Below are 23,299 nucleotides of genomic sequence, written 5' to 3'. Positions count from 1 at the left end.
CAGAAAAAATTTTGCTGATCAGAATAGAAATTTTATGTCTGAAATTCTGATTTAAAAAAAAAAAAAAAAAAAAATCGAAGTCTGTAGATTTGTATTCTTATGTTTGATTTTTTTTGCCCTATTGGTTTCTTTTTGAAGTGCTGAAACTATTTACTTGAATTGTACTATTAAGTAGGATAGATTACTGATCAAAGTAAGATTTTTGTTCACATTTTAAAACTTTAAGAACAAAAATATAGTTATTAATTTTCTAAGCCGTATGCATGTATGCGTGCATAGTCCTCGGAATGTGTATGAATGCATGCCTGAAAATCCGCCATCGCAGCTTTCTAATTTCAACAAATTAAAAAAAAAGTTTTGGGGTGTGCATTATATGTTATATATTATAAAGAGTGGAAGCATGTTTGCAATCTAAAATGACTAGATTTTTTTATGTAAAAAGGAACAAATTAAATAAAACAAGTTTGTAAAAGTATTTTGAGAAATTAGTTTATTTGATTGTTAAACTGGTTCTCGAGTTTATTACAATGCAAATCAAAGCCGTGATCTTACATCATTGCTCTGGATAGTTATGTTTTTTACCATTATCAAAATTATTTTAATATTAATGCTTTTTTGTATAGAAAACTTTTTATCGACATTTAACTGTTTAGTTAGCATATAATAGTATAAATAACTAGATTCAACTGCAAAGTGTCTAAAGGCACACGCTGTATGGTTATTTAACATTAATTTTGCGTATAACTTTAATAGTTATGGTTGATTTTAAAGGCAAGAAAAATGCATAACATTAAAATTTTTTTATATTGTATCTACGAGAATATTTTTGTTTCTGACTGGTCTCAGCCAATTGCAGGTGGTTTTTCTGTTTAGACTTAACTCTCTAAGTAAGACAGAGTAAGATCTCTAAGTAAGATCATCGAGTTCTCAGTAATTTTAAACTGCATTTTGGAACTATGAATTCGTTTAAAAAATCAGTACATGATTAGTCGTCTCAGAGCAGAAAAAAACGGGAAAACGTTTGTGTAAAGGAAAAACAAATCTGGAGATGATTCTAAGAAATTGCGGTACAGATTAAAAACCAATCTTTGGTTTTCAATGTTCTTTTTTAATTAAATTTTGTGAAGAAACAAACGTACAGTCGAACTCGCTTATAACGAGCTCGGATTTAACGAGAACTCGGATTTACCGAGGGAAACGAGAATATTTGGTTGGATCAATGTTAAGTCTATGGAACAGAAGTCGCTTTTAACGAGAAAGACCCGGTTTTAGCGAGCAATATTTTTCTGTCTTGCAATCTTTTTTCTCATCTTTCTAGTCTTATCTTTTTTTCAAAATTATAAGAAATGCGCGCGAAATCAAAAAAACCGCGAACTGAAACTTAATTGCCCTTATCGCTCTAATCTGAAGCATGGGAAAAGTCGCGTGAGAGTAGGCGGAGGCGTATCGATTTCGTGCCTTATCGGTCATGACCGATAAAAGCATTTAATTAAATTTAGTAAGTAAGAATTAATTTATTAAGCAAGAAAAGTATTTGATTAAATTAATTAATGTAAATAAAGTAAGTAAGTAGTAATTAAATTTTAAGTAAACTCAATCATTTGACCTCCAAAGCCCCCCCCCCTCTTCTGTTTGCACGCCTGCCGTAAGGACCCGTTTATTACGAGCACTCGGATTTAACGAGTACAATGTTACGGTCCCTTTATGCTCGTTATAAACGAGTTCAACTGTAATTTATTTTGATAAGTTTCTAGAAAAATTGGTAAATTAGGCAAATTTAAGCTTCCAAGGAAATTTTTTCTTTTTTGTTTTTAAAGAGTAAGAAATAAGATAATGACTATGTTCCGTGCAACCTAATTTGATTAAATTAACAATTACTAAAAATGAGCAGTTTTTGGAAGCAATTTAAACTAGTATCTTACATGCGTAGTTATGTTTCAAAACGACGTTACTTAATTACTGTCTAAAACTTTATAATTTCAGTAGCTATTCCTGTTCATCACACACTAAGGTTTTTGCAGGGCGAGAATTTCGTAATATAAAAAGAAAATTAATTTATACAAAAAAACGTGTAAAAAATCTTTTTTGAAATTGAATGTTCTCTTTTTTAAATACTAACTTAGATTCCTAATCTCTTGAAATATAGAATTGAGATGTTTCAAGTATTTCATAAAGCTTACTGAACAATGAAACAAGAGTATTTTAAGTTTTATGAATAATTGTAGTAAAAAGTTACAATAAAAATAAAAACAAGATAAATTTAAAATATCATTTGCCCTAGAATTTTTAATTAACAAATGTGGCTTTTAAAAAGAAATAATTGGCACAGTATTTATTTAAATAATTATTTTTAAATCTCAGAATATTTTATCCCAGCTATATCCGTTTGTACGTTTAACAATTACAAATATTAAATATTTGAGATTTAGAGAAAGAAAACTTTCCTATGTCATGGGCGTCAACTCTTAATTCCATTTTTATTTGGCATGGAAATCAAGAATTACACACGAACGCACAATATAGATATAACATTTATTTGTAGAAACGTATTCACTTAAAAATGCTGTTTAAAAATCTCCATAACAAAAATTTATTGTAAAATAATTTTTGATTTACTGAAGAAGCAAAAACATTTTCTGCCGCAAGAAAACTTCTTTAGCTTCGAAATCACAGACAGCAATAGGATTTTCGAAATCAACCGCATCTAATCTGTTCTCAGTCTCATATAAAATCTTGTATGATCAGTCTTTTGTCAGACAACATTTTCTATTTTATGATGATATTTGAGTAGTGTGTTTTAAACTTAATTAGCATATTAGTAGTTATGAGAACGCGTCATAAGCAATTTAAAATGGCAAAGCTTTTGTAAATTTACGTTTATGTTCATGTTAAAAATCCTTTGAACCAAAGAAATCTTTCTAAAATTAGAGCATCTAAGATAATTGCTCTTTTTCGGTTGCGCACAATACCAATAATGCTAAATGGTTGCCTTAATATAAAAACGATCGTTAACAAAAATCTACCTACCACTGAATGTTCTATAATTAATAAAATTTCGAGTTCTAATTTAACAAATATATATTGTTGTAAACTCTTTGAGTATTTTTATGCATCGTCTTAAGATATCTTTATAATTATGTATATTTCTTCTAAATTATTTTTTTGTTTTAAATAAATATTTTTTTAAGAAATAGATTGGATTTTAACTGTTCCGTTTCTTTTTAAAATTGCGATCTTATCACTTCTTAACATATTTTTAAATGAAAACTAATTGTTACTTTGTAGTTGAGTAGCTTGTAAGTTTTGGATATCCATAATGTTTCGTTGGCTTCCCGTGTGTGAACGTATGTATCGATCGAGGCTTATAAAACTTTATTATTTTTACGTCTTTGAAGAATTTGTAAGTTTTTTAAACCTGCTTTTTACATTAAAGGAAAATTTCTTTTAAAAATCTTTATTTTCGTTACTTTATATGAATCTTCGCCCCGAGTAATTATTTTTAAATAAAAAATAATTAGAAATTTTTTTTGTAAGAGTTAGATTGGGTTTCAACTGTATCCTCATAACGTCCTCTTAATACAATGACACTGTTGATAAGATGGTGACATTTATTTATTTTAATTTTGAAATGTTTAAAGGTGAATAAAATTTACTTAAAAGTGTTAAATTATTTCAAAAATAAATTGTCAATTTTTAAGCCTTTTTTTTTTTTACTTGGAACTTTTTCATTAATGACACTTTTTGAATTAACGAGAAATGTTTAGTACTTTATTAAAAAGTTTTATGAAATTATACATTTTAATAAATCAGTACATGACTAGTTGTCCCAAAGCTTGGCAGAAATTGGAGAAAAAAAGGCTGTCTAAAATTTGATTTCGCTGCTACATCTCCAGACGAAATCAAGAAATCACGTTAACCCTTCGATTTATTAGATTTTTCATAAAATCATTTCACGAGAAACTTATAATTTCTTTTAAAAAACGTAAATCATCTGAATCTTCTGAGAAAAAAAAAAAACGAAAAAATTCTAAAACTACGAACTACCAGAAAAGTAATAACGATTCCACGTTCTCTGCAATCTCATTTGTTGATGTTATCTATAATTATAAATGCTCTGAAGAAGCAAATTAAGTTTGTATCTAAAATTGTTGATGACAAAATCACATTTCTTAATTTGATGCATAAAATTTAACAAGCTTCGTAGCCATCCGTGTGCATCACACACAAATTAACGTTTTCTTGTTTTATAAATGCTTGAAATTCATCTTAGTATTTATGATATGTAAGAAAGTCCAATTAATGAATTTTAGATATTTTATTTATTTGAAAAAGTGTTTAACTTACCAAAGAAAAAGAGTCATGGTGGTTTCAATCTTCAATATTGTTTGGTATAAGGGATTTAATACTTGTTTCAGAAAATTAAATGTTTTTAGTTTTAAAAATTTTGATGCTTTGAGGTATATAACAGACATCATAATATCTATAAAATATTGTAGAGAAAAAAACTTTTAAGGCTTTATAAATCGAATGCAAAATTTATTTAATAACTAGACATTAAAAACTGAGAAAAATGTATTTTGCGGGATATGAATTTTGTAATGTAAAGAATGAAATGATAGATTTTATAAAAATATTTTTTTTACATTTCAATGTGTAGTTTCTTTAAAATATTGGATTACATTCCTTATATCACGTGATGTTTAAAATTTAGCTGCTTTAAATAGTTTTATTTTGTTTGAGACTATGAAAAAAATTTCTCAACATCATAGACGTCATTCAATATCAACGAATGCTATCAGGTTGCACGTGCATGCTTAATGTCGATTGTCGAATTAAAACAATGAGAATTTTAGGATATTTGTTTGGAAAAAAATGCGAAGAAAGCGCCATAGTAAAAAGTTCTTTTGACGTTTCACTGTGTAAGGTTTAACAAAATGTGGAAGCATTTTCTGCCACAAGGAGAGTTTCCAATTGACAGCAGCAGGTTGTTTAAAAACGACTTATGCTGTTCTGTTCTCAGTTACATAAATATTCATCTATGATTATTAAAGTCTTTATCGGGAATCATTTTATTATAAGATTATACATGATTAGTAAGAGTTTTTCTTCGATTTGTGTTTTAAACTTAGAAGCATATTAAGAACAAGTTGTAGAACGGTAATAAGCAATATAAAATGGCAAATCCTTTCTAAATTTGAGTTTCGTTTCGTAGTCTAAAAATATTTTGACCTCTAAAACATCTCAGATAATATTACCCCTTTTTTCACACAATACTTATAATCGTAAATGGTTGCCTCAATATTTAAACGATCTCTAGCGAAAATTCTTTTTTTTCACCAAAAAATGTTCCATGATAAGATGACAAACTGTCATTCATGTGTTGAGCAAGTTTTCTGATTACTCGTGATAAGGACTGGTATATTTAACGATATTCTTTTTATGCATGAATTTATCGCTCTTTTTTTATTTTAAAAAAGATACTATCTTAACATATTTTAAAAAGAAAACGAAATATCAATTTGTAGTGGGTTGTGTGTTGAATATTTATAAATTTTTTTATTGGCTTCTCGTTTGTGAAGGAGTGTATCGATCGAGGTATAGAAAAATTTTAAAATGTGATTATTTTTATAAGACTTTTAGAGGTTTGTAAACCTGCTTTTCACATTAAAAGGTAAACTCTTTTAAGAATTTCGTTGCTATGTATGAATCTTCGCCCTGAGTAATTCTTTTTAGACAAAAAATAATTAAAAAATTATTTTTTGTAAGGTTTAGATTTGGCTTCAACATTGTCTTCATAACGTCCTGTTAATATAGTAATGATACTCTTTGATTATAGTAATACCTTCAAAGCATGTCAGCTTCTATGTGTCAAAATTAAACTTAATGAAAACTTTTATTATCGCTTATTATCTGATGCAAAGATTATTTAAAAGTGTTACCTTAATAGTTTTTTTTTTATTTTTTTGTTTTTTAATAGTTTTAAACATATTGCATTTTTTTAAAAAATCAGGTTGATGTGTTTATAGATAGGTAAAAAAATAAACTAAACTATTATAAACTATTGATAATAACCTTTTGGTAGCTTTAAACCTTTAAACCTTCCGTCCAAATAAAAAGTAATGAATATCTTGTTTTTTTTTTAATACTCTTTTTTATTATTTTAAACATTTTCAAGTTCAGAATGTTTTGTACTTAAATTACTTGAAAAATTCTCTGGAAAAAATATTTTATTAAAGCAATATTTTCATTTCTATGATTAGACCCTAGCGAATCAATGTTATTAAGCAATACCTGAACTTAAAATATTTTTTGAAGTTTTAAAAACACGATACTTTGTGTTTCGAAATAACGAAATAAAAAATTTATTTCATTATACTCGTTATTAATAATTGTCTGATTTCCAAAGATGTTTTCTCTAATATTTTTTATGTGTATATTTAAATATGGTTACTCTAGTGCAGTGGTCGGCAAAGTGCGGCTCCAGAGCCGCATGTGGCTCTTTGGCTCCTTAGTGCGGCTCTGGCACAAATATCCACGGAAGGCGCAATAATATTTTCATTTAAAAAAAAAAACTTAATAAACCTTCGAGCCTGCCGAAGCATCGCCAAGGAAATAATTCCTCTATTGATAAACACCATTTTAAAACAATAATTTTAAATATGAGGGAAGCATTTCTCAGTAGGTTTCAGGAATTTAAAAACAGCAGAGCAACTTTAGCATTTGTCAAAAATGCTCTTAATGCTACGATAACCAAGTTGAAATTTTCTCCTTTTGAAATTGATATCGGTAGCTTTGAAATACAATTGCTGGATTTAAAAAACAAGAGGATATGGCGCTCTAAATTCGAAAGTCTTTGTGTTGAATTGGAAATATTGGAGAAGAAAAAATTTGATCTTAGTTCACAACACATGTGGTCTGCTTTGAATGACCTGGAGAAGGAAGACATGATCATTTTCAACGCTTGGAATTGTATTCCTGACTCTTACGATCAGCTGAAAAAGCTCGCGTTTTGCTGTTCTTTCCCTTTTCGATTCTACATATATATGCGAACAATCTTTTTCAAGTATGAACACTATCAAGAGTAAACTGAGTGTAAACTGAGATTGATGAGAACTTGGAATCATGCCTAAAATTAAAATCAACAACATACAAACCTGACTTACTCAAACTTTCCAAGGAGATGCAAGCACATTGTTCGCATTAATAAATATTTATTAAGTATGAAATTTAGTTTTATTTAGTGTACTACTTATTTAGTGTAATGAAAGTTTACTAAGCAAGCAGATTTGGCTCCCAATTTTTCTTTAAAATTGTTGTAATGTTCATATTTGGCTCTTTGGCTAATAAGTTTGCCGACCACTGCTCTAGTGGAAAGTGTATATGTCATTGTATATTGTGTATAAGTAAGTGTTGTCCTATTTATTATTTAAAAAAGTAGATGCAGGAACAGTTTTTGAAAAATGAAACTTTTGTTAGAATTTCATTATTATCCCCCCCCCCCACACACACACACAGCTGACTGAGAATTTCAAATTAATGGATTGGGTCAATAAGCTGGATTTGTTACAAAAGAAAAACTGTATTTACTATTTTTTTAAACCGCTTCAAACTACGATGTAATTATGACGACAAATAGACCAAAATTAAACTCTGAGTTGTAATTGAAATTTCAGAATTCCAAGAATAGTGTGAACTCACTGAACGACATAAGCTCGAAATTGATTAGCTTTTTGAACAGTAAGTTCAAAGATATGCAGAATCAACTAGAAATACTGAATCTCTGAGAACAGAAGAAGTGTTAAAATAAAACACATCATGAAAATACAAATTTTCGCCAAAACAAACATCTATTAGGTAACATAATTAAACAATTTTTAGAGGAAAGATTTGGGAGCTTGTGACTGGACTGGAAAACAACTTGATGTGACAGTTGCAAAGTATATAAAAATATTGCACAAAAGGGAAGCAATATGACATGCTTCTTCAGTGACTGAACCATTTCTTCATTTTGTTCCATGCATCTTATGAAATGTCACGCAATTCTGCATATATCTCCCCATACCAGCAAGGATGCGAACAATTCTTATCAATTCTTAAAAAAAAAGAAAAAAAAAAGAATTGATTTTTCCTTTGACAAATGAAGAGGACTAAAACAAATTGATGTGACAGTTGCAAAGTATATAAAAATATTGCACAAATGGGAAGCAATATGACATGCTTCTTCAGTGACTGAACCATTTCTTCATTTTGTTCCATACATCTTATGGAATGCCACGCAATTCTGCATATATCTCTCCATACCAGCAAGGATGCGGATAATTTTTATCAATTCTTAAAAAAAAAAGAAAAAAAAAGGAATTGATTTTTCCTTTGACAAATGAAGAAGACTAAAAGAAATTGATGCGACAGTTGCAAAGTATATAAAAATATTGCACAAATGGGAAACAATATGACATGCTTCTTCAGTGACTGAACTATTTCTTCATTTTGTTACATGCATCTTATGAAATGCCAAGCAATTCTGCATACCTCACTCCATATCGACAAGTAAGCGGACAGTTCTTATCAATTCTTTAAAAAGAAAAAAAAGAATTGATTTTTCCTCTGACAAACAATGAGGACTAAAACAAATTGATGTGACAGTTGCAAAGTATATAAAAATATTGCGCAAATGTGAAACAATGTGACATGCTTCTTCAGTGACTGAACTATTTCTTCATTTTGTTCCATGCATCTTATGAAATGCCACGCAATTCTGCATACCTCACTCCATATCGATAAGTAAGCGGACAGTTCTTATCAATTCTTAAAAAAAAGTACTAAGAATTGATTTTTCCTCTGAGAAACTATGAAGACTAAAACAACTTAAAGCGAACGTTACAAAGTGTGTAAAAAGAGTGTAGTAATGGGAAACAGGATCACAATCAAATATTTCATTCTTCCTGTGTTGAGTAATAAAGACTAAAACAGATACTTTATATGAGATGAGTGAAGGATTCGCAATAAAGTAAACTATTATGCATTAAGATCTCGTAACTGTTAGTGATCGTACTATTACATCATTCCTCTATGTTCCAGGCATACTGAAGATCAAAAACATCTTGATACAAAAAGTCAATACCGAGAATTTGTAACTTCATGTAAATGTTGTAAAGGAAAGAAATGAAGAGAATTATGTATTAGACGTGAAGATCTCGTGGCTACTTATGTAATTTGCAATGTGCCGTTTTATTCCGTAACTAAAAAATATAACACAGCATTACAGCATTCTACAAATGTGTGAGAAACTTGTCGAAAACTTGCTTGATTGTTTTATAAAAGCAGCTTTGACCCGACTCCCGTAGAACTTTTTTCTTCCCTCTATTTAAGCTGAATAACAGTGTTGAAAGTCGAATAACAGAAACAGGGAAATAAATAAAAGGGGGGGGGGTTAAAGAATGAAGAACTTACTAAATTTTTTTTAGTTTTTTTATTAGTTTCCTTTTCGTTTTAAAAGCTTGTAATTTTTTGCTTATTTTTCTTGAAGTGATTGTAATGAATATTTATGTGATTGTGATGAATACTTAGAAAAATTAGCAGTTTTTACGGAGGCTTGTTCTAAGAGTGTTTTATTTATAAATATTTTAATGAATGTATAGTTCAATATTTACTTAGTATAAACTCTGCAGTCAGTTTCATACGTAATTCATTTATTATAGTTAATTCTTGTGATTAAGAAAATCCAATCTTCCCTATCGTAAGAAAAAAAAAAGATGGGGTATGAAGCTTATTCTAAATTATTATTAATTTTTTTTATTTCTTTAAATGTGAACTATTTTCTTTTAAATTATTTTGAGACTAAATGGATTTTCTTTCGTATTTTGATATTTTGTTAGCTATTTAAATCACTTGTAGTTCATATTTTAGTCATATGCAAATGTTTTGCATTTCATGCATCTTTTTTCATTATTTACATCATTTCCTATCTTATACATTGCTCCCATTATTTCAAACAAATAAAAATACATTCCAATCCATAAAAAAAGATGGATCGGACAATGACTTATTGCAAATTATTTTGATTTTTTTAAAAAAAGAATTCTTTAAATGTGTAGTGAAGGAAACGAACCGAATGGTTTTGCTTTGATTTAGAAAGTTTTATTACTAGAGCAAGCAATCACTTTCAAATTATTTTTGGCATTTTCATTACATTATTTATTAAACTCAATCAGTTTTGTTGGCTATCATTAAGAACGTTTCGTGTTTTTAAGTTTGCGAAAACGTACTTTAGTTGAAATACACTCAATTTCTTTAAAAATGATTTAATAACTAATTACTACAAATTCAATTCAGTATTATCTATGTATAAAATATATATTCATCTAATTTAAGCCTCCATGAAAAACTTGCAAATCCCTTTTGGTTTGAATGTTCTCTAGATTGCAATGTATTGTACTTATTTATTATGTAAACAACCTAACAGTTTGCTTTAAAAAGGAAAAAAAAATATAAGAGAAAAAATATAAAGGAAAAAAATATATAAAATAAAAAATATATAAAAAAATATAAAAAAGAAAAAAAATATAAAAAAGAAAAAATACATAAAAAAAATATATAAAAAAATATATATATATAAAAAAGAAAAATATATAAAAGAAAAAATATAAAAAAGAAAAAAATAAAAAAAAAATAAAAAAAATATGAAAAAATATGAAAAAATATATAAAAAGATATAAAAATATTAAAAAATTATAAAAAAAATATGAAAAAAAAGAAGAAAAAAAAGCAAACTGTGGTAATAGTTCTTTGTATAACACGTTTGCATTTATCTTTCAATTTAACTTTTTTTGTAGTATTCAACTAAAAAACACTAACAAGTTAGTATTATGCATGCAATTTTGTTTTTAATGTTCTGTATAATAAAAAATTGCATTCCTCATTTTATTTATCAATAAACATTGAAAATTTTTTCTTTAATAACAGTTATTTCATGCATTCCTTTAAGAGTTTAACATTAATTCATTAAGAGTTTCTTTTTTTTAAGGCTTTGATTATTTTATTTAATTATTGGCTATTTGTTAAATGTAATAATTTTTTAAAACTGGTTTATTTGAATCATTTTGTATCATTAACAAAAAAATTAAATCTTTGCATCAGTCTTTCGTGCCTTTTTTTTTGTTTTAAATTGCGTGAGATGTTTTAATTTCGGAAATGCTGAAAACCCTCAGTAAAATGTTATATTTTTACGAATTAAGTTTTATATGAAGCAGATGATAAGAGCAGAGATTATAAGAACGAATTTAAGGGATTCGAATCAAACAAAATTACTTTTTCAATTCTTGAATATCTTTAAACTAATAGATTCGAATCAAATATTAAGGACCTCAAAAACAATTGAATCAAATGGATGATTCAATCAGATCATCGGCTATCTATTCAGATCATCGACGCAATATTTAACTATAATTGGCAGTATCATGTAATGATATTGAAAGGACGTTTTTACAATGTTGAACCTGTAATTTTTTTGTTTTAAATATTTACTATGAAATATAAAATTCTTTTAAAAACAGGGCGAAGCAATACCTCTTGTGTCAATTATCGTTCCAATTACTGGAAGCCTGTCAAAAAAATTATGTGCTGAACTATTAACTGGAGCTCTCAAATCCATTGATGTGTAAATTCGATTAAAATATTTACCAGACTTCAGTCTGTTGAACTGAACTTAATTTCAATAAAATTAACAAAAGTGTTTTTTTGTTTGGGGGGAGGGAGGGAGCGATACTCATGCTTAATGAATGTCCGTTAATGAATGCCAACCTTTATCATGAGATAATCTTACAAGAGTACCAGATGTTTTCTGAGTACAGAAATAATTACTTTTTCCACTTCAATTAAGCTTTCTTGACTTATTTCAACTAAAGCAACTGTTTACTAAAGATTTTTAAATTTTTGCTTCAATTTTAATGTGTGCAAAGTTTTTATAATATTTTGGAAAAGCATAAAATTATCTAAATTGCATTTTTAATTTTTCTGCCTGTAAAATTAAAATGTAAAAATTAACAAGCTGCTAAAAACGAAAACAATACTAAGTTTAAATGACACATTAGTTGTTTTTTTGTTTAAGTCCAATTTGCATATAGAAGTCTCAAAGGTTTTGAATCTTTTTTGGAAGAATTTTTTGTATTGTACTTGTAGTGTGCTTTAATCAAATTATAAGTCTACAACTTAATGCTTCATTAAAAGCCGCACCTTTAAGTCATCTAATGAATATTTAAAATTTCTGTCTTCGCAAAGAAATATGTTTTTCACCTTTGCAAAGCAATTTTGTGGAGGGAATGGCAGAAAATGTTTCGTCACTTTCTGTTTATCTGTCGCAACTGTTGTTAAAAGAAAAATCAACAATCCAATGAGGTGAGCCGGGTTCGAATCCCAGCGATGACATGGCTGGTAGATCCGAATCCGCATTCGGCTTGGACCGACCACAGGGAATTACGGCAAATCTTGCGCCGCGATGGCTCAGGGGATAGAGCGCTCGCCTCCCAATGAGGTGAGCCGGGTTCGTATCCCAGCGATGACATGGCTGGTATATACGAATCCGCATCCGGCTTGGACCGACCACAGTGAATTACTGGAAATCTTGCGCCGCGATGACTCAGGGGCTAGAGCGCTCGCCTTCCATTGAGGTGAACCGGGTTCGTATCCCAGAGATGGCATGGCTGGTCAATACGAATCCGCATCCGGCTTGGACCGACCACAGGGAATTACTGGAAATCTTGCGCCGCGATGACTCAGGGGCTAGAGCGCTCGCCTTCCATTGAAGAGAACCGGGTTCGTATCCCAGAGATGGCATGGCTGGTCAATACGAATCCGCATCCGGCTTGGACCGACCACAGGGAATTACTGGAAATCTTGCGCCGCGATGACTCAGGGGCTAGAGCGCTCGCCTTCCATTGAAGTGAACCGGGTTCGTATCCCAGAGATGGCATGGCTGGTCAATACGAATCCGCATCCGGCTTGGACCGACCACAGGGAATTACTGGAAATCTTGCGCCGCGATGACTCAGGGGCTAGAGCGCTCGCCTTCCATTGAAGTGAACCGGGTTCGTATCCCAGAGATGGCATGGCTGGTCAATACGAATCCGCATCCGGCTTGGACCGACCACAGGGAATTACTGGAAATCTTGCGCCGCGATGACTCAGGGGCTAGAGCGCTCGCCTTCCATTGAGGTGAACCGGGTTCGTATCCCAGAGATGGCATGACTGGTCAATACGAATCCGCATCCGGCTTGGACCGACCACAGGGAATTACTGGAAATCTTGCGCCGCGATGACTCAGGGGCTAGAGCGCTCGCCTTCCATTGAAGTGAACCGGGTTCGTATCCCAGAGATGGCATGGCTGGTCAATACGAATCCGCATCCGGCTTGGACCGACCACAGGGAATTACTGGAAATCTTGCGCCGCGATGGCTCAGGGGCTAGAGCGCTCGCCTTCCATTGAGGTGAACCGGGTTCGTATCCCAGAGATGGCATGGCTGGTCAATACGAATCCGCATCCGGCTTGGACCGACCACAGGGAATTACTGGAAATCTTGCGCCGCGATGGCTCAGGGGCTAGAGCGCTCGCCTTCCATTGAAGTGAACCGGGTTCGTATCCCAGAGATGGCATGGCTGGTCAATACGAATCCGCATCCGGCTTGGACCGACCACAGGGAATTACTGGAAATCTTGCGCCGCGATGGCTCAGGGGCTAGAGCGCTCGCCTTCCATTGAAGTGAACCGGGTTCGTATCCCAGAGATGGCATGGCTGGTCAATACGAATCCGCATCCGGCTTGGACCGACCACAGGGAATTACTGGAAATCTTGCGCCGCGATGACTCAGGGGCTAGAGCGCTCGCCTTCCATTGAAGTGAACCGGGTTCGTATCCCAGAGATGGCATGGCTGGTCAATACGAATCCGCATCCGGCTTGGACCGACCACAGGGAAATACTGGAAATCTTGCACCGCGATGGCTCAGGGGCTAGAGCGCTCGCCTTCCATTGAGGTGAACCGGGTTCGTATCCCAGAGATGGCATGGCTGGTCAATACGAATCCGCATCCGGCTTGGACCGACCACAGGGAATTACTGGAAATCTTGCGCCGCGATGGCTCAGGGGCTAGAGCGCTCGCCTTCCATTGAAGTGAACCGGGTTCGTATCCCAGAGATGGCATGGCTGGTCAATACGAATCCGCATCCGGCTTGGACCGACCACAGGGAATTACTGGAAATCTTGCGCCGCGATGGCTCAGGGGCTAGAGCGCTCGCCTTCCATTGAGGTGAACCGGGTTCGTATCCCAGAGATGGCATGGCTGGTCAATACGAATCCGCATCCGGCTTGGACCGACCACAGGGAATTACTGGAAATCTTGCGCCGCGATGACTCAGGGGCTAGAGCGCTCGCCTTCCATTGAAGTGAACCGGGTTCGTATCCCAGAGATGGCATGGCTGGTCAATACGAATCCGCATCCGGCTTGGACCGACCACAGAGAATTACTGGAAATCTTGCGCCGCGATGGCTCAGGGGCTAGAGCGCTCGCCTTCCATTGAAGTGAACCGGGTTCGTATCCCAGAGATGGCATGGCTGGTCAATACGAATCCGCATCCGGCTTGGACCAACCACAGGGAATTACTGGAAATCTTGCGCCGCGATGGCTCAGGGGCTAGAGCGCTCGCCTTCCATTGAAGTGAACCGGGTTCGTATCCCAGAGATGGCATGGCTGGTCAATACGAATCCGCATCCGGCTTGGACCGACCACAGGGAATTACTGGAAATCTTGCGCCGCGATGGCTCAGGGGCTAGAGCGCTCGCCTTCCATTGAAGTGAACCGGGTTCGTATCCCAGAGATGGCATGGCTGGTCAATACGAATCCGCATCCGGCTTGGACCGACCACAGGGAATTACTGGAAATCTTGCGCCGCGATGGCTCAGGGGCTAGAGCGCTCGCCTTCCATTGAAGTGAACCGGGTTCGTATCCCAGAGATGGCATGGCTGGTCAATACGAATCCGCATCCGGCTTGGACCGACCACAGGGAATTACTGGAAATCTTGCGCCGCGATGGCTCAGGGGCTAGAGCGCTCGCCTTCCATTGAGGTGAACCGGGTTCGTATCCCAGAGATGGCATGGCTGGTCAATACGAATCCGCATCCGGCTTGGACCGACCACAGGGAATTACTGGAAATCTTGCGCCGCGATGGCTCAGGGGCTAGAGCGCTCGCCTTCCATTGAAGTGAACCGGGTTCGTATCCCAGAGATGGCATGGCTGGTCAATACGAATCCGCATCCGGCTTGGACCGACCACTGGGAATTACTGGAAATCTTGCGCCGCGATGGCTCAGGGGCTAGAGCGCTCGCCTTCCATTGAGGTGAACCGGGTTCGTATCCCAGAGATGGCATGGCTGGTCAATACGAATCCGCATCCGGCTTGGACCGACCACAGGGAATTACTGGAAATCTTGCGCCGCGATGGCTCAGGGGCTAGAGCGCTCGCCTTCCATTGAAGTGAACCGGGTTCGTATCCCAGAGATGGCATGGCTGGTCAATACGAATCCGCATCCGGCTTGGACCGACCACAGGGAATTACTGGAAATCTTGCGCCGCGATGGCTCAGGGGCTAGAGCGCTGGCCTTCCATTGAAGTGAACCGGGTTCGTATCCCAGAGATGGCATGGCTGGTCAATACGAATCCGCATCCGGCTTGGACCGACCACAGGGAATTACTGGAAATCTTGCGCCGCGATGGCTCAGGGGCTAGAGCGCTCGCCTTCCATTGAGGTGAACCGGGTTCGTATCCCAGAGATGGCATGGCTGGTCAATACGAATCCGCATCCGGCTTGGACCGACCACAGGGAATTACTGGAAATCTTGCGCCGCGATGGCTCAGGGGCTAGAGCGCTCGCCTTCCATTGAAGTGAACCGGGTTCGTATCCCAGAGATGGCATGGCTGGTCAATACGAATCCGCATCCGGCTTGGACCGACCACAGGGAATTACTGGAAATCTTGCGCCGCGATGGCTCAGGGGCTAGAGCGCTCGCCTTCCATTGAGGTGAACCGGGTTCGTATCCCAGAGATGGCATGGCTGGTCAATACGAATCCGCATCCGGCTTGGACCGACCACAGGGAATTACTGGAAATCTTGCGCCGCGATGGCTCAGGGGCTAGAGCGCTCACCTTCCATTGAAGTGAACCGGGTTCGTATCCCAGAGATGGCATGGCTGGTCAATACGAATCCGCATCCGGCTTGGACCGACCACAGGGAATTACTGGAAATCTTGCGCCGCGATGGCTCAGGGGCTAGAGCGCTCGCCTTCCATTGAGGTGAACCGGGTTCGTATCCCAGAGATGGCATGGCTGGTCAATACGAATCCGCATCCGGCTTGGACCGACCACAGGGAATTACTGGAAATCTTGCGCCGCGATGGCTCAGGGGCTAGAGCGCTCGCCTTCCATTGAGGTGAACCGGGTTCGTATCCCAGAGATGGCATGGCTGGTCAATACGAATCCGCATCCGGCTTGGACCGACCACAGGGAATTACTGGAAATCTTGCGCCGCGATGGCTCAGGGGCTAGAGCGCTCGCCTTCCATTGAGGTGAACCGGGTTCGTATCCCAGAGATGGCATGGCTGGTCAATACGAATCCGCATCCGGCTTGGACCGACCACAGGGAATTACTGGAAATCTTGCGCCGCGATGACTCAGGGGCTAGAGCGCTCGCCTTCCATTGAAGTGAACCGGGTTCGTATCCCAGAGATGGCATGGCTGGTCAATACGAATCCGCATCCGGCTTGGACCGACCACAGGGAATTACTGGAAATCTTGCGCCGCGATGGCTCAGGGGCTAGAGCGCTCGCCTTCCATTGAGGTGAACCGGGTTCGTATCCCAGAGATGGCATGGCTGGTCAATACGAATCCGCATCCGGCTTGGACCGACCACAGGGAATTACTGGAAATCTTGCGCCGCGATGACTCAGGGGCTAGAGCGCTCGCCTTCCATTGAAGTGAACCGGGTTCGTATCCCAGAGATGGCATGGCTGGTCAATACGAATCCGCATCCGGCTTGGACCGACCACAGGGAATTACTGGAAATCTTGCGCCGCGATGGCTCAGGGGCTAGAGCGCTCGCCTTCCATTGAGGTGAACCGGGTTCGTATCCCAGAGATGGCATGGCTGGTCAATACGAATCCGCATCCGGCTTGGACCGACCACAGGGAATTACTGGAAATCTTGCGCCGCGATGGCTCAGGGGCTAGAGCGCTCGCCTTCCATTGAGGTGAACCGGGTTCGTATCCCAGAGATGGCATGGCTGGTCAATACGAATCCGCATCCGGCTTGGACCGACCACAGGGAATTACTGGAAATCTTGCGCCGCGATGACTCAGGGGCTAGAGCGCTCGCCTTCCATTGAAGTGAACCGGGTTCGTATCCCAGAGATGGCATGGCTGGTCAATACGAATCCGCATCCGGCTTGGACCGACCACAGGGAATTACTGGAAATCTTGCGCCGCGATGGCTCAGGGGCTAGAGCGCTCGCCTTCCATTGAGGTGAACCGGGTTCGTATCCCAGCGATGGCATGGCTGGTCAATACGAATCCGCATCCGGCTTGGACCGACCACAGGGAATTACTGGAAATCTTGCGCCGCGATGGCTCAGGGGCTAGAGCGCTCGCCTTCCATTGAGGTGAACCGGGTTCGTATCCCAGAGATGGCATGGCTGGTCAATACGAATCCGCATCCGGCTTGGACCGACCACAGGGAATTACTGGAAATCTTGCGCCGCGATGACTCAGGGGCTAGAGCGCTCGCCTTCCATTGAAGTGAACCGGGTTCGTATCCCAGAGATGGCATGGCTGGTCAATACGAATCCGCATCCGGCTTGGACCGACCACAGGGAATTACTGGAAATCTTGCGCCGCGATGACTCAGGGGCTAGAGCGCTCGCCTTCCATTGAAGTGAACCGGGTTCGTATCCCAGAGATGGCATGGCTGGTCAATACGAATCCGCATCCGGCTTGGACCGACCACAGGGAATTACTGGAAATCTTGCGCCGCGATGGCTCAGGGGCTAGAGCGCTCGCCTTCCATTGAGGTGAACCGGGTTCGTATCCCAGCGATGGCATGGCTGGTCAATACGAATCCGCATCCGGCTTTTACAAACCACAGGGAAAAACTGGAAATCTTGCGCCGCGATGGCTCAGGGGCTAGAGCGCTCGCCTTCCATTGAGGTGAACCGGGTTCGTATCCCAGCGATGGCATGGCTGGTCAATACGAATCCGCATCCGGCTTTTACAAACCACAGGGAAAAACTGGAAATCTTGCGCCGCGATGACTCAGGGGCTAGAGCGCTCGCCTTCCATTGAGGTGAACCGGGTTCGTATCCCAGCGATGGCATGGCTGGTCAATACGAATCCGCATCCGGCTTGGACCGACCACAGGGAATTACTGGAAATCTTGCGCCGCGATGGCTCAGGGGCTAGAGCGCTCACCTTCCATTGAGGTGAACCGGGTTCGTATCCCAGCGATGGCATGGCTGGTCAATACGAATCCGCATCCGGTTTGGACCGACCACAGGGAATTACTGGAAATCTTGCGCCGCGATGGCTCAGGGGCTAGAGCGCTCGCCTTCCATTGAGGTGGACCGGGTTCGTATCCCAGCGATGGCATGGCTGGTCAATACGAATCCGCGTCCGGCTTGGACCGACCACAGGGAATTACTGGAAATCTTGCGCCGCGATAGCTCAGGGGCTAGAGCGCTCGCCTTCCATTGAGGTGGACCGGGTTCGTATCCCAGCGATGGCATGGCTGGTCAATACGAATCCGCGTCCGGCTTGGACCGACCACAGGGAATTACTGGAAATCTTGCGCCGCGATAGCTCAGGGGCTAGAGCGCTCGCCTTCCATTGAGGTGAACCGGGTTCGTATCCCAGCGATGGCATGGCTGGTCAATACGAATCCACATCCGGCTTGGACCGACCACAGGTAATTACTGGAAATCCTGCCCCGCGATGGCTCAGGGGCTAGAGCGCTCGCCTTCCATTGAGGTGAACCGGGTTCGTATCCCAGCGATGGCATGGCTGGTCAATACGAATCCGCATCCGGTTTGGACCGACCACAGGGAATTACTGGAAATCTTGCGCCGCGATGGCTCAGGGGCTAGAGCGCTCGCTTTCCATTGAGGTGGACCGGGTTCGTATCCCAGCGATGGCATGGCTGGTCAATACGAATCCGCATCCGGCTTGGACCGAGCAAGTTAATTACTATAAATCTAAATCTAATCAAATAAGGAATCTAATCAAAATACTACTATGGAAGTAGGATTTGCATTTAGATTCTTTTAACGGGTATTTATATCTTGCAGTATTTTTTACGCTGCCAAATTTATTGATTAAAAAGAGAATGTAATTTATGGATTAATTTTAAGCATAATTAAGTGCGCCTTTAGTTGTAAAAATTTAAATTTACTAAGTTGTTTCAATTTTTGATGAATAAGAAATATGAGTTTTGAAATATTTATTCTTGAATCAAACTTCAATCGTTTATTTAAAGTGTTTTCGAATTGTTTTAGCTCTAAGTGTGTGCCAATTAATGCACAAAAATGAGTGAAAAGTTTATAAGCATGAAACTAATATTTTTGCTCTAGTTTTATATATATTAACGTATAGTTTTTACTTTGATGCAAACCTTTTTTATGATTTTAATGACAAAGAATATATTCATTATAAAAAGGAATCCACACTATGCAATGCATTACAAAAATGAAGCTTGTACAACACCGTTTAGGAGTTTTATAATAATCCCTTAAGCTTTATTAATCAGAAAACGGGGATTTATCAAGCAAATTATTTTTCTGATTATCTATTTGCGAACTAATCATGTACTGTTATTTATATTGGTCATATTTGCTGTTATTTTCAGAATTTCATTAGTAAATGATTGTAAGTAAATATTTAAGTTAACTTTAGCAATTAATGTTAATATATAGTTTGATTTTTTTTTAGAAATTTATTCTAAAAATGTTCTTTTTCTAAAACTTGCTCATTATCTTTCCATGAAAGAAATTTTTATGCCTTTTTAAAAAATTAAATTTTTAAGAAACAATTTTTTGAGATTTTTAATTCCAAAAACGTTTCTGTTCAATCACAGGCTTAAAAGCACTTCTTTATACTTCAAATATAAGAAAAAATAAATTTAGTTAATTTGGTTATTTTTTTATCACTAAAAATATTTTCTCTGAGATATTATTTTAAAGCTATTTTTTGTATGGAAATATTTTTGAAGGGAAAATAGTGCATGATTATTGTAATTTAATGATTATAATTAAAAATAGTCTTTGTAATTGTTATTATAAACAAAAATATTTCTTTTCTATAACCTCTTTTTTAAAAAATAAAATTATTTGAACGAACGTTTGATTTGAATCGGTTAATGGAACCCTTAAAAAAATTGAATCAAATTAACGATTTGTGAAGCTTTTTTATTGATATTTACATAATATTTAACTATGATCAACAGTGTGATAAAATGATATTAAGAGGACGTTTTTCGAAAGTTGAAACTGTTATTTGAAATATTTACTTTGAAATTACTAAAATTCTTTTTAAAACAGGGCGAAGCGGTACCTCTCGTTTTACTAATTGTTCCAATTACTAAAAACGAAATTATGAATTCAAAGTACTTTTAAACACAGAGTGATGGAAAGTCTTTCTTTCGTTTTGAAGTGAAAACTTTTTTCCATACGCAGGTAATTAATCAATAAGATTTCTGCGCCGACTTTCTTAACTTGTTACCTTGAAATACAATTTCAAAATTTAAACTTTTATTCAAGTTCTATTTTGAAACTTTTGTTTGACTAAAACCTAATCTGTTTTTTTTTCTTCTTCCTGTGGCGTTGTTCACGCTCATGCTTAAGCGATTGTACTTAAGTGATGGCAAAGCTTTTTCACGATATCCTCTTGCATGAATTCCAGAAGGTCTCAGAGTAAATAAATATATAATAAAATACTCCTTACTGTTCAATTATCTATATAGTACTATATAGTAACTATATAACTTTGTAACTTTTCATAAGAAACACCAATTGACAAAAAATGTCCAGAAATGTTTTTTTTTTAAATGTTTATGAGAAATTTTTATAATGTTTGACAAAAACCTAAAATTTGTAAAAATTTCTTAATTAAAGTCATTTTCTGTCATAAAAGTTAAAATATAACAGAAATCAATATTTAAAACTGAAAATGAGTTGATTAAAAATCACATTAATTCCTCTTATGCTTTGGCATAGGTAAAAATACAAACTTATTTTTTTTCCGATTTAGCTAAGTTACGGTATTGTGCTTGCCGCGACCTCTAATTATAATAATAATCATATTAATAATATTTACAATTCAACTTTTATGAACGTTTTTATTAGTTTTGAGCTTTTTATTTTTTTGTCTGTTTTTTTTCTTAACTCGTACTAGACATTGGCAGAAAATGTTTCTTCTTTGTGTATTTATCAGCCTCCCTGATTAAAATAAAATTGTTTTTGTAACTAATGTTGTGAATTATTATCAAAAATTTAATTTTATAAATTTTTCTAAAACAAAATAAAGTCTTGAAAGCTAATATTTATTAATAATTATTATAGATAGTTTATTTTTGAAGTAGTTTTCTTCCATAACTGATGTTTATCAATTTCAGAAAAGATGCAATAGACATGTTGATTTACAACATTTACATATCTATCTTATTTTTAAGGAGTGCATTAAATAGCTAGTTGCATTTACCTGTGCCATTGACGGAGATTTTTTTTAGAAAAAAAAATTCGCCATTAATGTGAAAGTAATGAACCTTTAAAATAATGATTCATCTACTCCTGGGATAATTTTATACCTGACCTGTATACCACGTGACTCAGGATAAGGAATCTAATCAAAACCTTACTATGGAACCAGGATTCGGTTCTATTAGTTGATTATATTGATATTTGGAACATTTTTTGTCAATACCAAATTTTAAATTATAAAAGAATATAATTTTGATCCATTTAATTCAAATATACTAAAATTTATTATCAAATTTTACATTTAAAAGTTTTTCATTTCAATTTGTGATGAACAGGAAGCATTAATAGTTTCTCAAATGATCTTTAAATTGTTTCAGTCTCCGTGGGTAAAAATACAAGAATTGGGTGAAACGTTTATATCCTAAATCTAAGCTTTTTATTTTAACTTTATTTATAAAGTATTATGTCTTCTGTATTATTGAGGCACACTTTTTTATGATTTTAGTGAGGAAAAATGAATATTTAATCAAAATTTTTTTAAAAAAGATGCTCGCTAAGCAAAAAAGTACTTAAAATATTAAATTTTCCCAAAACTATTATATCGTTTTGAAATTTTTAAGGCTCCTTACTCATTCATGAGATTTCTGAAATAAAATATTTTTTAATGAAAGAACTAATCATGTACTGTTATTTTTAAAATTTTATTACTAAATAATTGTTGTTGAATGTTTAATTTATCTGCAGTAATTAATGATAATTATTCATAGTTTGATTTCTTTTTCACATTTTTGCAAAACTCATTCATTACTTTTTCAAAACTTGTGAATAAGAGTAACTACCATACAAAATATATTTTTACGTTTTTTATTTTTAGTTCAAACTTTAAAACTCAGTTTCTCAGACATTTATTTCGAAAATGTTTTAGTTAAATACATTTACTTAAAATTATTAGATTAAAATATTAAAATAAACATTACTGACTATGTACGGAAGGTATTCACTTCAAAGTGTAAAAAATCAACGGAAAAAAGCAGTTTGTTCTCAGTTTGGCAATGGGTATCTATATCATATTTTGGGTTGTAATTAATGGGTTAACTTAGACTTTTTAACTACTTTTATACATGTGACTTTTTAAATTGAAGAGTCACATTTCTTAAAGAGAATTAGTATTCTAAATATAACGTTTTTCTTGTTTAAACGTGCTTCCTCTCTTTGATCTTATATTTTACCAATGATTAAAACTGAATTTTTGACTAATTAAAAAGTTCGCGCTTGTTCCTATTATAAATTTTTTTTAACTATTTCCAAGTTAGAAAAACTGGCAGAAAGAAACAAGTACCCTGAATTTTTAATGTTAATGAGCTCAATGCTTGCTTTTAATTATTAAACCAATAATTATAACAGCAATTGATGGTCTCTGCTAAACATAGGCATTATTACAGCTTAATAAAAATATCTCAAATATAATTATATTTTTAATTTAAATCTGTGTCCTCCCTATGGTTTAGCATTTGACCAG

This window comes from Parasteatoda tepidariorum, chromosome 2 (genome assembly GCF_982258835.1).
Source record: "Parasteatoda tepidariorum strain Cologne lab strain chromosome 2, Ptep-v5.0, whole genome shotgun sequence".
Taxonomy (NCBI): Eukaryota; Metazoa; Arthropoda; class Arachnida; order Araneae; family Theridiidae; genus Parasteatoda; species Parasteatoda tepidariorum.
The sequence above is the reverse complement of the archived record's forward strand: the minus strand, read 5'-3'. Positions refer to the sequence as shown.